Here is a 14,545-nt window from a genome sequence, read left to right as displayed (position 1 = left end):
AATATGTAATCTGACACGGAAGTATATTTTTTTTTAATGGGAGTAAAAAATATTATTTTATGTCATAATCAAACAACAACGGTAAGGTTGTTACAAAAAAAATTACAGAGGGCCATATTCTAATACCCAGGGTTTGAAACGTCAAAAAATTTACATATTTTTTCATCTCAAGGGTAGTGTTTCCCACCCCTAAAATATTTTTTTTAATGCGGACCATTTTTCCCTTATTATGTATGCTCTCACTTACAAGCTGCACAAAAATGATGAAAATTGGATTATCACAGCCAGCGCAATTATTTTCTTGCTCAAAAAAGTAAGTGATCGGATGTGATTTGTTGACTTTACGGTCATTGAATAGTTATACAAGAATAATTACACAACTAAATCCAAAGTATTGAAATCCATTTTTGCCAGGGCATTGCCAGGGAATACAGTAGAAATCGATGTTGTAATGTTGTAGGATCATCTAATCATATGAGAGGACGTGTCGAACGAAGAAGTTACGACCAAAGAAGTGGTCAACGTGGTGGGAGTAATCAACGGTATAACGGAGGTGGCCGTGGTGAAGCACGAAATCGTCGGAATGGATGGCGGAACAAATAAAACGATACTTAAATAAACTAAATGTATTTAGATTAAAAAAAAAGAAAATTAATAAAATTAATTTGAAAATCGACAAACAAAATTATCTCAAAAGCTGAAATTTTTTACTTATTCTTAAATATTAAACATCTATTTGACGTAACATTACTTTTACAATGATAGCAGGTATCTTTTAAAAAATAGTATTACCAGTAAACCAGCATTATGTTGTTTTCAATATTTTCCAGTTTCCCAAACAAAAATAATCTGACTATCTGAGTACGTAAGGTTTACTCAAAGCCCAGGCTTGAGATGGACAGCGTATCGCCAAATGTGCCGGCAGCTCTTTTTGTTGGCGAAGATGGGTTGGCAAGTACCGAAAGCGAGGCTGATAACAGTATAACATTGCTAGACGTATGATTATAAAAACGAGTGTTCCTTTGAGAACACTATGTGGTAAGGGACTTGATGTTCAAAACTGAGTACCAACACTTGGAAGAAAATTTTTATTGCGAGTAGTAAATATCAAACTAAGTGAATAAAATAAGACAAAAAAAAACCAATACTTTGCTGAAAGTAAATAAGAGTTCAGTCGAGTTAATTTTTTTTAAATCCATGGTTAATGACGATCTCACTTTTTGTAAAGATCCGTTTATCAATTTCCGAAATTTCCAATTACCTGTTTCAAGTGTCAAAATGCTGTGGTCAGTGGTCACTACTTCTAAAATTGATTGTATGATAATACAAATTGTTTAGAATAACAATTTTAATTTTATCGTAAGTGTATGCAATGCTATCTTATAAAAGACTTTTCAAAAGATATTTAAATATGAAGGTCGTTAAACAATTTGTGAAGGACAAAAGTGTATAAAGAAAACAAATGGTTTAACGTCACAAATTGATTTGACCTATGAAGGTATGTTTTCAATGCAGGATAATGAAGGCTCACATGGTTACAAAATCAAAACACCACGCTATAGACTTGTTTTAATAACATTTTTATAACAATTTAAATGTGATCAGTCATCGTTTCTTAACAATTTTCGTGTATAGTCGTTTTATTGACAGCTATCGTAAATTAACATACATAAAATTACAACATTTTTTCAACGATTTTTAAAATGAACAGTCTTTGATTTTCACATAAATTAATTTTATTAAGAACCACTGTGTTCATCATCAAAAATCCACTTTTCTACGGATGAACATATCATTTTGTAATTAATGATCTTCTATAATTTAATTACTACTACTCTTGTATTGCTTTTTATGAATCCAGGTAAATAATTTTCACTAAAACACACCGGCAAATTTTTATATTGTGTAAGCTAACCACCTTGAAAAATGCCTCACCTTGCTTGAATACGATACATGTTACTTGCTAAATGCGCAGCTACCTCGGAATACATACACTCGTCCTGTCAATAAAAAAATTTATATGCAAAATTTTTAAGTGCAAGAATTTTTACATATATTAAAAAATAAATCTATAAATTACCTCAAACACCTCGATATTGTTGCCTTAACATGAGTAATGATTGTCGACTTTCCTTATGACAAACTGGATTGGCCGCCAGCTGTTGAGTGCGTTTTGAAATATATCTCTGCAATAAGTATAAATAACAGTAAGCTTACAGTCAAATTATAGAGATTTAAAAGTTATACTTTTACTGAAAAAAAAAAAAAAAATTAAAAAAAAAAAAACTCACTTGCAAGGCTTGTCGATGGACTTGCGAAAATCGGCTTCGTTACCAGTTACCGAATCATCACACACACTTCTCTTGCGAAAACAAACAAGACAGATGCGCAAATGATCCGTATTGGTCTCATATTCTGAACACGACTTGTAATCTCCATCGCGCGATGTTGAGGATGTCCTCTGATGTTTTGTCTTGTCTTTTGGCAAAGCAAGCTGATTACTCGTGCTGGGAATCTCAGATGCAAAACTTTCAGTTATATTGAGCTTGGTAAACGTGGCAGTGACAGCTTCTTCCGAACTGGCGTGTCCTCCTTCTTCCAGAACGATGGCTGGTATCAGTGATGCACAACGCTCAGAGTCACTCGCTACCTTAGGTTTTTCCACTTGGAGAAGCCAATTCACATGCCTTCAGTAGCTGGATAGTATGCTGGCTGAACCTCTGCGAACTAGCTGGTATATGACTAGGAGTGTCACCTTTGTCAGGCAAATACAGTCTTCAAGACTAACAGTCCGTAGCAGCACTCTCCAATTGACTTCTCTGCCTTCTTATGACAGTCAACACGTCAGGCAGCTCAGGTTTGCCATCGCTCAAACTTAGAGTATTTTATATGTAAATTGAAAGAAAAGTAAGTTATTAATTTTTATTAGAATTTTGTAAAAAATACTTTAGTCCCCCCCGTTTTGGTGTTACCATCCGGATGGTATGACATAAATTTGTCAATTTATTTTTGTTCAATCATGTCCTAGTTATAGTAAATGATATAGAAAATCTATTTTTGACCATTTCGGATTTTATTTGGATTTACGGGTGCAAATACCGATAACAAACCAATAGAAAAATCCTATGGTAAAATCAATGAATTTTTTATTGGTTTTTATTGGACCGCAACAATAGAGCTCTCATGTCGAGCTTGCTACCACAATAACCACTGCTGATGCTGGACAGTATTTGGTTTGAATTAGGCATTGTTAAAGACGAGATCTAGAAGGGATAAATTGTTAGGAACTGTTGCTGGCTATACTGCAGTGATAAGTATGCGATAAACAGATCCCTTATCTACAGTTGTTTCATAGCAAGCTCGAATACTGTAAATGAAAGAAGATAATCGATTTAATAATTGCTTCAACTTTAATTGTTTATACAATATCGACGTTCTTACCTTGTGTAATGAACACCTTCTGGCAGTGAACCAGCATCCATTCTAATGCCTAGGGCACTTTTGACAAGTGCATCAAATCAATGTGAGTTGGAAAATTAACCCAAGTCACATCGCTTACCAGAGTAAATGCATCATTCAAATTGATTTTTAAGAAGGCATCTGCAACGTGAAGCAACAATTAGTATTATGATTTAACAAAGCTTGTCTAAACATTTGGATGTAATATTGCAAGTGTCTTTAAATCACTAAGCTAAATTACTTTAAAATAGAAACATATACTCAAAATCCGCACCTGATGTATGTGTTTTCAGTAAAAAATAACACCTGATCAAATCTCTGTTGTTTATGTTCTAAGGATGCGTCCAGACGCAACCTCAATAGCAATCTGCAAACCATTTGAATGCACTCATCTGCTGAAACGCTAGGGATTTACTAACTATAAGATATAAGGCCATACTCCACTGAAAAAACTAGACACGCATGATGATGATGAGTCTGATTGATTACTTCTAGTTGGCCCCGGGGGTGGTGCTGGCAAGCGCTCGGGGCTAAAATCTAAGGACTGAAGACCAACACTGACAAATTTTTTTCGATTACAATTTTTTCTTCAAAGCATTAGCACAAAATATTTCGGGATATCATTTTTAAAATATTTATTCTCGTAACTGTAAATGTTGTGAATTTACAAAATCCCTATTTTACAATCAACTTTTATTTACAATAAACAAAAATACATATTTTACATTCTACAATGTATACATACAGATCGTTTTTTTAATTTTTCCATTTTTATTTGTATTAGGCGTGGTGATATCCTGCCATCTTGAATTTTGTAATTCTGACAATAGATTCGTAATCAACGACCCCAAAAATCCCCGAGTATAAGATTTCAGGTCGATCATTGAAGTTTGTTTTAAGGAGCTAGTATTATACCTTTATGTTTATTTTACATATATTCTTCATTTTTTATAATAAGGTATCAAAATTGCGTCTGAGAAGTGACTTTTTTGTGAAAACAAGGACAATTCCAAAAAAAAATTATTTTCTTCAGAAAGTTTTCAAAAGTGTAAGTTTTGTGGCTGGGAGTGATAAATAACTACTCAATAATATAATGAAAAATTAACCTATACACTCATGTGGTGTTTGGAATTTTTTTTTGTGTTTTGAAAATTCTTTTTAGTTCTTTTTTTAATATTATTGGTATATGCAGCGATAGATGAAACAAGGCACAGTTACATGGCTTGAAGCTTTAGTTACTAAGCCTTGACACGGAGGTACAATTATTTGCGTATTACACCGGGCGCCAAAATAGGTGAGTGCATTAAATTTCAGCAAAGTGCAATTACCATCGTTGCTTCATCCGGTCCATGCATTCCGATCAAACTTATTCTATTGATTCTCACAATGTACGTGTTTGGGGCTTACTGTTGTGAACTCTAGTCTTCTGTCTTTGTTACACATACCTACTTATGGCAAAATTTAAGGATACGTGCCAAATTGATTTTGAGATTTCTCTAAAGGTTTTGTTTTATCAAACGTAAGAAAGAAGTATTCCCGTAGGACAGTTATGTAATGTGTTTGCTAAGTAGAAGAGTTCTTATCGTGGATATGAGTGATTTGTAAATATCGACAAGTAAGTATTGTGTATTTTCTTGGTGCTCGTATCGTACAGTTGCTGCCGATAGGTTCAATTATTCAAAATATCGTAGGAAACTTAACAATTCACATGTATTCCATAGATAGTAAACGTTTTTATCAGTCTATGAAATATTTATTCTTTGATTTTCCTAATGTTAAAAGTTACAGAGCTACAATTACAAGTAGAAAAGAACCTTAACCGCGACGTTATCCTGGTAAAACATTAATTTATTGTAATGACAATTAGTCTCGTCATAACCTTACTTCTACACATTTGGGCTTGCGGAAACGTATATAACCTAAATAAATATAAGTATACTTCAAATATTTGCAGTTTAACGACTAAATTACAATATCCTATTCGATTTCATTTGTATTTCTTACACATTGATATTTTGTGAATAAGAAAAAATATGAGCTAAGCAGAATCGCTGTTGAATGCGTTAATAGATTTTCATTTTAGTAATTACGATTTAAACTTTGTGTGACTTCGCACTGAAAATATTTGAGCTTACGTTAATAGTAGCTGCAGTATGAACTATTTGTATGAAAGAAATATTTACTTTGGTTGATTTAAGTCAAAGCTGCATATCATCGAAACATCTTGGGACTCCTTATATCGATGTTGAGCCCTTATAGAAAAATTGTATTTTTTAAAAACTTAAATGATCTATAAATAATTCTATTAATCAACAGTTTGATGTGTGTTGTAACAAAAAAAATCGCGAATGCTCAATAAAAATGCTTCAAGAAATAAAATGAATCAGGACAAAATTTATTGCAATCACTTTTAATTATATAAAGAAAGGTAACATCTCGTGCCTATGAAATGAAACTTAAATGTTCATAAATAGTTTGAGAAAATTCAGTATATCATTTACATTTTTTGATCCGCCGACTGCTTATACCAATTATTATTTATTGAACAGCTATTTTCACGTGATGAAATGAGTTTATGAACGAAGCTGGTGATTAGAGAAACTAAGCAAGCACAACTTTATTTCGATGACATGCGTATAGTAAAGGAAAAATAAAAGTAAGAATTAGATAATATTACGACAAAGATTTTTAGTTGAAACTGTGTTCTCTTAATTTGCATTCAATTAATATTGTTATCAACGTAAATAACATGAAAATTGATTATTAATTAACATATACCGAAGTGAGATAGTCTGTAAATTAGTCGGTATATTAACTTTATATGATATACTAAAGGGGCGTTCACAATCGCTGTTTATTTTACCTGTATAAAATCACTGTCTTTCATTTCGTATACGTCAAAAATAGTAAAGTAAGTTTCAAATTTCTCTCACGAATAGATCGCCAAGCTACCCAACTAACCAAAAAAGTAGACAGAAAAAAGATTAAAAAGGACGTCCCCCTACAGCGAAGAAGGGTACTGGTAAAGGAGGACGACCCCGTTTTGAAACAGAAAAAGCCAGTTTGAGCACCTTATATAGGCGAGCCTACTAAGTGTTAAATTATGTCAAATATAATATCGAATTGTTGAAATTAGCGGTGAAGTTATGCCAAATTCATCTTGCTAAAAATGATACTCATGAAGAAATGAGTAGAACAGATTACTATACAGAAGAGATGGAAGTTGAAGATCATACTGTACAGCCAAGTACTGAAATTGCTAAATACAGGCATTCTCCTAATTCGGCTCTTGCGTTTTACTACGAACATGATTTTAGTAAGATGTCGTATGTAGCTCTTATCAGGGATTTGCGTATCAGAAAATGTAATATTTACCCTTCTAACTCTACAATACAAAAAGAGATGAAGAATTGCCTCGTGTTACCCTATGATGTACATACAGTACTTGAAATTCGCGTTTCTCTCCAGAATATTTTAAATAAAGCAGGGCAACAACTACGTTCTGCAGTAGCAACTTTTTGGAGCAAACAGGACTTACAACACTTGCAGCTAACTGTGACATTTGGGTTTGATAGCCCTGCTGGCCATTGTAACCCACAGCAAGGCTATACCGATTCAAATGTAATTAATAAAAATCCTCTGCGATTTTTGTTTCTAGTATGCTCATTGTTCAACTACAAAAAAGATCTAATGGTAAGAAAATTGACTGTTTATCGTTTGTATCGTTTGCACAGTAAAAAATGTGTCATAAAAAATTTCATGATTTAAAGAAGGCCTTATTTAGAGTAATTTTAGTTGGGAATATAAATATTTCTACACAAGTAGTAAATTTTGTATAATTTATACCTGCGTGAACAATGCAAAAACTTTTATACGAGAAAAATTTCTTGGGTCTTCAAAACTATACTCGTATCTTAATATCTGCCGTATCACTTTGTCATATTTGATCTCTTCGAATATATATGTTTTATACTATTCTAAGTGAGGGCAACGTCTAATCATCAGGCATCCTTAATACATTATGATGCTTGGTCAATAAAAACCGCTGTCTCAGCACAAAATTTAGGAATCATCGTAGGGATTATTTTGGTAATATAAACACTAAATTATTTTGTTACAGCTAATTGCACATGGAAGAATCTGAGCCCACAGAGCTATAGATTCTGTAGACCAGTACGAATTGCATTAGGGAAGGAAACGCTGAAGTCTATAATTACAGAGTACAATCGTTTAAACCATGAAATATCCACACTTACATCATATTAAATGCAATCGTAGGAAACAAAGCTACATAGAGATGCAATATTTGCTTTTGCACTTATTCTCAATTCGATAAAGATGTATCAACCGATTTTCTTCCCATTGATGGATCATTTATGGAGCTTGGCCTTGGTCTCTTCTACATGCTGAAATAAAAGCTTTTGAAAATCTTACCCACATATCATACAGACTTCCTTTGCAAACATGTTCGATTAATGCTAATATTAAAGGTGAAAAATAAATTGGAAAACTCTTCTTTTCGCTAGTCTGTAGCACATGCAGTGACTGTGGTTAATGTGTATCTTTCGCGTGTGACTAAATGAAGAATACAAGATATTACTTTCTAATAAAAATTGCAAGACACAATTGTAATAATTAGGCCACGTTTCAAAAACAAAAAATTTTACTTTCTTCAGACCTTACACAGCAGGGTTTATTCCTCTTTTTTTAAGTAACGCAATACAATTTTTAATTTTCAATAAAAATCCAAACAATTGGACGAGTTTGTCACTTAGTTGCATTTGATGTGTCCTTAAGGTTGTACCTTCCAAGTTTGACCAATCGTTTAAATGTAAATAACTATCATTTATTCATAGATATTCATGTTAAAACACACATACCATCGTTTTAAGTAATTGAGTTAGCATGCACTTACGATTGGGTTCTTCACATGAAGTCCGAAATTGATTCCTATTGGATATTTTAGGGAATAACTGTGTTAGAAAACTCAAATTTACAATGTTTCGTCAAATATATAATTGTACTAGCAGCCCCCTGGTCTGCGCTTCACCCGAGACTTACTAAATAAACACCGTAGTGTGTTGACATGTAATGTGAAACGCTTTCAGTTAGAAATTTTACACATATTCCTGACACATCTCCGAACAAAAATCTTCTTGTTAAAAGCACATTTTTTCGGAATCCATATAGTTCATTTGGTCAAATAATAAGGTGTAAGAATAAAAAAAAATGATTATGCTGAAAAGTACCGTGCGTTCTTCATACCATAGAATAATCGGTGGCCATAAGAAGCCGTTGATTTACAGTTTTTCCCGTGTAATTCACAAAAAGAGCTATTTTTGAGCTGTTAGGATTTTAAACTCCCAAAAAATTTATATTAAAAAAAATGTTTTTTCTTTTATCTCACAACTTTATTACCAGAGCAACAAAGTCCTGGACCATAAACCATACATTTTTTGTTGCCACAACAACACAAATACATTTTCTACTTACTTAAAAATCTGAAGTAGGATCTTTAAAGATTTCAGAGATTGCTGTGAGGTTACAATGAAAAGTTGATCTCTCACGTAATGGATTCTTTATTTGTCGATTTTGACGCTGCTGTTCCGATCTCGATAAATTTTCTGCGTCAGTTTTTTGACGCCTGAGTAAAATTGTATTTATCAGATTCATCTGACGTTCTTCTTCCAATCCACCCTCTTGCGACTTTTGGCGTGCTTAAAATTTTTGTGACCCCTGAAGGCTGTTTTCTGTCAACTTTGTTAAGTTCTAATATATTTGTTGGCATGGTAGTTTGACGTCCGTTGGCCCTAAAAAAGACCGGTGAGCTTTTTCTTGACTGCAGTTAACAGCAATTGTGACTGCCTGGATACCTCAGGGTGATCTTCTCTGGCCTGCTGTTTAAAACCCATACTGATCGGGAGAAAAATTACAAAGTCCAAAGCTTTGGAGCTAGTTGTAGTGCTCTTTCCCAACGTCTTCTAGTATAACGTCAAAGACGTTGGTGTCTAAAGCACCTTTTTTATTTGCAGATTCAGTTGTTTTGGTGATCTTAGATGGGGAGATTGGTTAGTGATACTTGTCCAGTGGAGGCTGTCCCGTTGGCTCAAGTTTTTTTTCCTTCGTAGCTGTTATAGGTTTGCCCAGCGCAAACCTTGGAGAGGATCAGTGATTCCTGGTTGAATGCTTAGAGTCAAGAGGGTAATATAGGGTCGTTGGTCACCGGGTTTCCTAGCCTTGCGAAGAATAACTCCGCAGGTAACGTCGCCCAGTGAATGGCTGACTTGGTTTAATAGTGCCTGTATTTAGTTGATATAGTCTTTTAGTCAACGAATCGCTTCCGGAAATGATAGTAAAAATGTATTTGTAGGCAAGGTAGTTTACACTTAGGTGACCCCTAAAAAGAACCGATAAAATTGATGGTTAAGTAGGGAACGTAAATACTTATAATGGCCCTAAAAAGCGCCAGTGGTGAACTTCCAGGCTATTCTTTATTATTATTCCAGATGATGAAGAGCTGGGTACGGGTAGCTTGATTCTTATCCTGGGAGTCTATGTACGGAGACTGTGATGGAGGGAGGTACGCTGCTGTTCAAGGATATCTGATCTTCGGTTCGTTCCCCGGATAACCAACCGCTCATCGTTAGACGGGAACATGTGGATAAGCGCGTTGGGGACGCGACGTCTAAGAAGGGAGCCGTTGTGGCTGCCCGTGCTCCTCAGAGCTGTTTTTCCTGGCTGACATTTGTAGCCAAAAATTCTTCGACTGCACCAGGCGGGATGGTGGGACTGCCACACAACTTTGAAGAGTTGGTGCAGATTGTGCTCTGGCTGGATATGTCTCCTTGTATGATGCTGGAGCCGTTATCGGTCGGAAGTTGGAATGTCTTTTTTTTTCTATTGCACTCGAAATTTAGGGTGAACGGAAACGTAGGTCTCTTTCTCCTTAGAGAAGAGTGTCGTCCGTAACCGGAATACCCAGCTGCACGACTATCATCTACATTTTCGATTCAGCTTGACGAACTGCCGTTAAGCAACTGCAAAAAGTTTCAAGAAGCTCCAGCCTATTATAACAACACTTATTCGATTCTGTTGCAGGTAGCCTTGATTTTATGTCGACGCCACCTACCGGATTTTACTGAACTAAAGTGAAAAACTGGCGAATTTTTGCAACACTTTGAGCTCATTTATTGTTATTGTTATTAAATTTTTTAAGATAAAAACTATACTAAAACCATCTAGGAAGTATCATGAATCAGTGTGCAAAATTTCAGCAAAATCGGTTCAGTAGTTTTTGCGGTTAGCAATTACAACGGTTTTAGCGACTTTGCTATATACATTAGTAAGATATCGAAAATATTCTTAAATATAAATATTATTGATCAAGAACGAAGTTGACTTTTGTCAAATATAGCTATTCCGTCTTGCAAAAAAGTTCATATTTTTCATTGTTAAGAAAAATGAAGTGTCAAATCACTAACCTAACTATATTAGTTTGCACAGTATATATATCTATATTGTTTCAGAAAAGGCAGATGAGCGAACTCAAATTGTACGAAATAGAATTTACGAAAAGTTCAAGGTTCGAGTTGACCAAGTCGTTCAAGGGCATGGTACCACTACAAACGGTAACGTTGCTCGAAAATACTTCGCGAAACCAAAAAAATTTGCTGAAGTTCTTGAACTAGATGAAACGCTGGTGAAAAACATTTCTCTTGTAATATCATTATTTAAAAGCAAGCACGCGCTAGTTCTGAGCAAAATGAGTACACTGTGTATTGAAACTTATAAAAAGTATTACGAATGTTATCCCTGGGCGAAAATGAGCCCCACATTACACAAATTGCTTACTGATAGTTGTGAGATCGCAAAAAAGTTCCTTTTACCTTTAGCATATTTTTCTGCAGATTGTAGTGAAAGCTGGCACAAGTATTATCGCAGAAATTGGACTGAACTCGCACGACAAATAAGCAGGAAGCTTAGAATACTGAACGTTTTTTATATACAGTTTACATGACAGACCCTATCATTTCATTAGAGTACACTGAACAAAGACAACGGCTAAAGGCGAATCATAAAAACGTTCAAGACTTAAGGTGGTTCTTCACGATGGTGCCGGATCAAAGCGACACGGGACCCTGTGGTTTTCTAGTTTTCGATTAGCGTATTATTTGCAACATAAAATATGTTGTACTGGCACTTGACTATAATATCATTGCATTTACATACAAATAAACGTGCTAATAAAGTCAGAGTAAGAGTTATGAAAAAAATTATTTTTGACGCAAGGTTCTGAAAATGGCATGTACGCTCCTACTCAAGCAGACGTTGCCGCCGATTTCTGCATGACCGATAACTGATTACGTTTACGATTAAATATCGTATACTATTTCCCTATTAGCCCATGCTTTTGTTATATTATTAGAAAGCTGAAAAGTTCTTCTTTCACTACAAACTTTTTCTATTACGATCTTAAGTCTACTTTACGAGATACCACATGATATCATAGTATTGAAAAGTAACCTACATAAGAATACATGCTAAAAGTGCATTTTTTGACTGACTTGTTTTTAAAAATTTGCCTGATAAAGGGACTTGAAATTTTAAGAGAAGATGTCATAACTTTAATAACAATCCCTCCAAGTTTCTCTGTAAGTTTAAGTAAATGGGTTAGGTGAAGAACCACCTTAAGTGGATTCACGCAATCACAGTAAGTAAAAGCACTTATATAGTCTCTACAAAGTTCTTTTTAAACTTGTGAATTTCAGTGTAATATTGAATATAATTAGAGACAGTCAACAAGTAATGGATTTCAAAAATCAGTAAAAGCATAATATTATATATTACCATTGTTGAAGAATCATAATACCCTATTTCTCCAAGTAAATATAATAATTACATCGGAAACTCTAATTACAGTTGTATTATACGCTGGGGGAAAAAAAAGATTACATAATGAATTTGTCATTTTATGTGCAGTATCTTAAACTTGTTATGTTTACTAAGCAAAACAATTATTTTATTTTTTAATCAAAAGTTAGATTTAATTGTAACAATTGTTGAATTTAAACTAAACAATTTTATCTTGTTTCAAACCAAGAATATAGTTGCAATTCACTTACTGGTTTCTTAAAAATACTTTTAAACATTTGTGTACATATATCATCACGAAACTTTAATGATATCTTACATTTGATTAAAATCACGTCTTTAATTGTAGAGTAGTAAATTATATACTTTCTCGATCACTTTAATTACAAAAGCAATGAAAACTTTTCAATAAAATGTTGCCACTTAGTACATCTTATATGGCTATTATTTTGAATACCTAATGTAAAGTAAAAAATAGACTGTTTTGTCTCTTTACCATGATATTAAAGCAATATTTTAGAATTTAGTATTACTCTGTTTAATGAATTTTTATACCCATAATGGTGAGATAGACTGATTATTATGCGAATGTAATCAAAGTAAATAATATAATTAATTTTTGAAAGGTTATTGGAGAATGAAATTATGTTAGAAATAAACGAAAATAGTCATGAAAAGTATTTTCATGTAAAAGTATATTCATGATAATAATTAATCGATGTCAATCATGAAATTATAAACATTTACAGGAAGAACGACCATGATATAAGTGACACTGAAACGGAAGCCGATTAAGAAAGAGACAAGCACGTAATGATTTAAAAGCATCCATGACATCATCGCAATTCATCGTTTCTCTATTATTATATGATCATAATTATCAAAGGTATCAATTTGATCAAGCTACTTTATACTCCTGAAAAATCTAATATTAGGAGAATACATAAAGAGAACAAGAAAGAATGTTCAAAACACGAAAAAAATTTCCAAATACCACATGAATATGAAGGTTAATTTTTTTTTATGTCATTGAGTAGTTATTTATCACTCCCAGCCACAACACTTGCACTTCTGAAAACTTTCTGAAGAAAATAATTTTTTTTTGGAATTATGCTTGATTTTGACAAAAAAGTAACTTTTTAAACGCAATTTTGATACCTTATTTACAAAAATGAAGAATATATGTAAAATAAATATGAAGGTATAATACTAGCTCTTTAAAACTCAGTTTCCAACAGAAAAAAAAAAAACAATTAAATTGAAAAATTTCTGAAATAATCCAAAATTTGTAGGTTAGGATTTCATTATTTACATTTCTCCTTAATTTTCTGTTATACCTTATCATCATACCTATGAGATCCAAAAACTTTCATGAAAAAATATTTCTTCTAAGGAAGTTTACATAGTTTTAAAATGAAAAATATCAGTTTATCCGGCCCACTGTGTACCAGTAGAACTTGTATTTGTGTGTAAGAAAGGAACTTTTTTTCACTTACAATTTCTAAAAAATATTAAATTTCACTTCTCTCATTACACATAAAATGTCCTACAATTCATAATTCAATCAACGGAAAGGAAATTATTTTTTTATCCAGACTTGTTTTTTTTGCGCAAAAGAAACCTAGAAATATTAACGATCAAATTTTTCGATAGCATTCGATTCGATTCGATTTTACATCAAGTTCCACTAATCTCAATATACTTAAAATATTCCAAAACGCATTATTCAAATAATAGGGAAAAAAATTTTTTTATCGGGTCTTGTATTTTCGGAGAGTTAAGACTTAGTATTTTTTTTTGAGAGAAAAAAACCTAAAAATTTGTTCATTTGTTATTTTAAAAAAATCTCTATTTTTATTCATGTAATTTCTCTCAAAATGCCCCAAAATGCGTAGCCTACATGATGGGAATTTTTTTTTTTTCTATCGGGACTTGTATTTTTCCGCACTGGTGGGACTTGTAATTTTTTGAGATAGAAAAACTTTAAAAAAAGATAACATTTTATCTTATTTCGTCATACCTAAAATGTCCTAGAAATTATAATTTAAGTCATAGGAAAACGTGTTTTTTTTATTGGAACTTGTAGTTTTTCACGCTTGTGTGACTCGTATTTTTTTGCACGGTCGAAAAATCAGCTGACGTTTTGTCATCAAGAATCAGCTGATTTATTAGCTTACAGCCTGCTGACGTATATGAATGTTTAAAAAAAAGGTTA

General features: G+C 33.1%; 2 long non-coding RNA genes across 2 annotated transcripts; both read right to left on the bottom strand.

Annotated features, from left to right (window-relative positions):
• Positions 1-1,627: 1,627 nt before the first annotated feature.
• On the bottom strand, positions 1,628-2,921 carry LOC149375295 (uncharacterized). Its single transcript, XR_016292865.1, has 3 exons — positions 2,292-2,921; positions 2,081-2,186; positions 1,628-2,000 (listed from the first exon to the last, which is right to left on the bottom strand). It is a non-coding gene; the product is annotated as an uncharacterized LOC149375295 (long non-coding RNA).
• A 265-nt stretch (positions 2,922-3,186) lies between these two features.
• Positions 3,187-3,795, bottom strand: LOC149375294 (uncharacterized). Its single transcript, XR_016292867.1, has 3 exons — positions 3,734-3,795; positions 3,442-3,600; positions 3,187-3,367 (listed from the first exon to the last, which is right to left on the bottom strand). It is a non-coding gene; the product is annotated as an uncharacterized LOC149375294 (long non-coding RNA).
• Between the last annotated feature and the right edge of the window lie 10,750 nt (positions 3,796-14,545).

The sequence above is a fragment of the Copidosoma floridanum genome, unplaced genomic scaffold (genome assembly GCF_036245765.1).
Source record: "Copidosoma floridanum isolate Cflo_tuat_1 unplaced genomic scaffold, Cflo_Japanese_pri ptg000008l, whole genome shotgun sequence".
NCBI classification, from domain to species: Eukaryota; Metazoa; Arthropoda; class Insecta; order Hymenoptera; family Encyrtidae; genus Copidosoma; species Copidosoma floridanum.
This window is presented reverse-complemented; position numbering and strand designations above follow the sequence as displayed.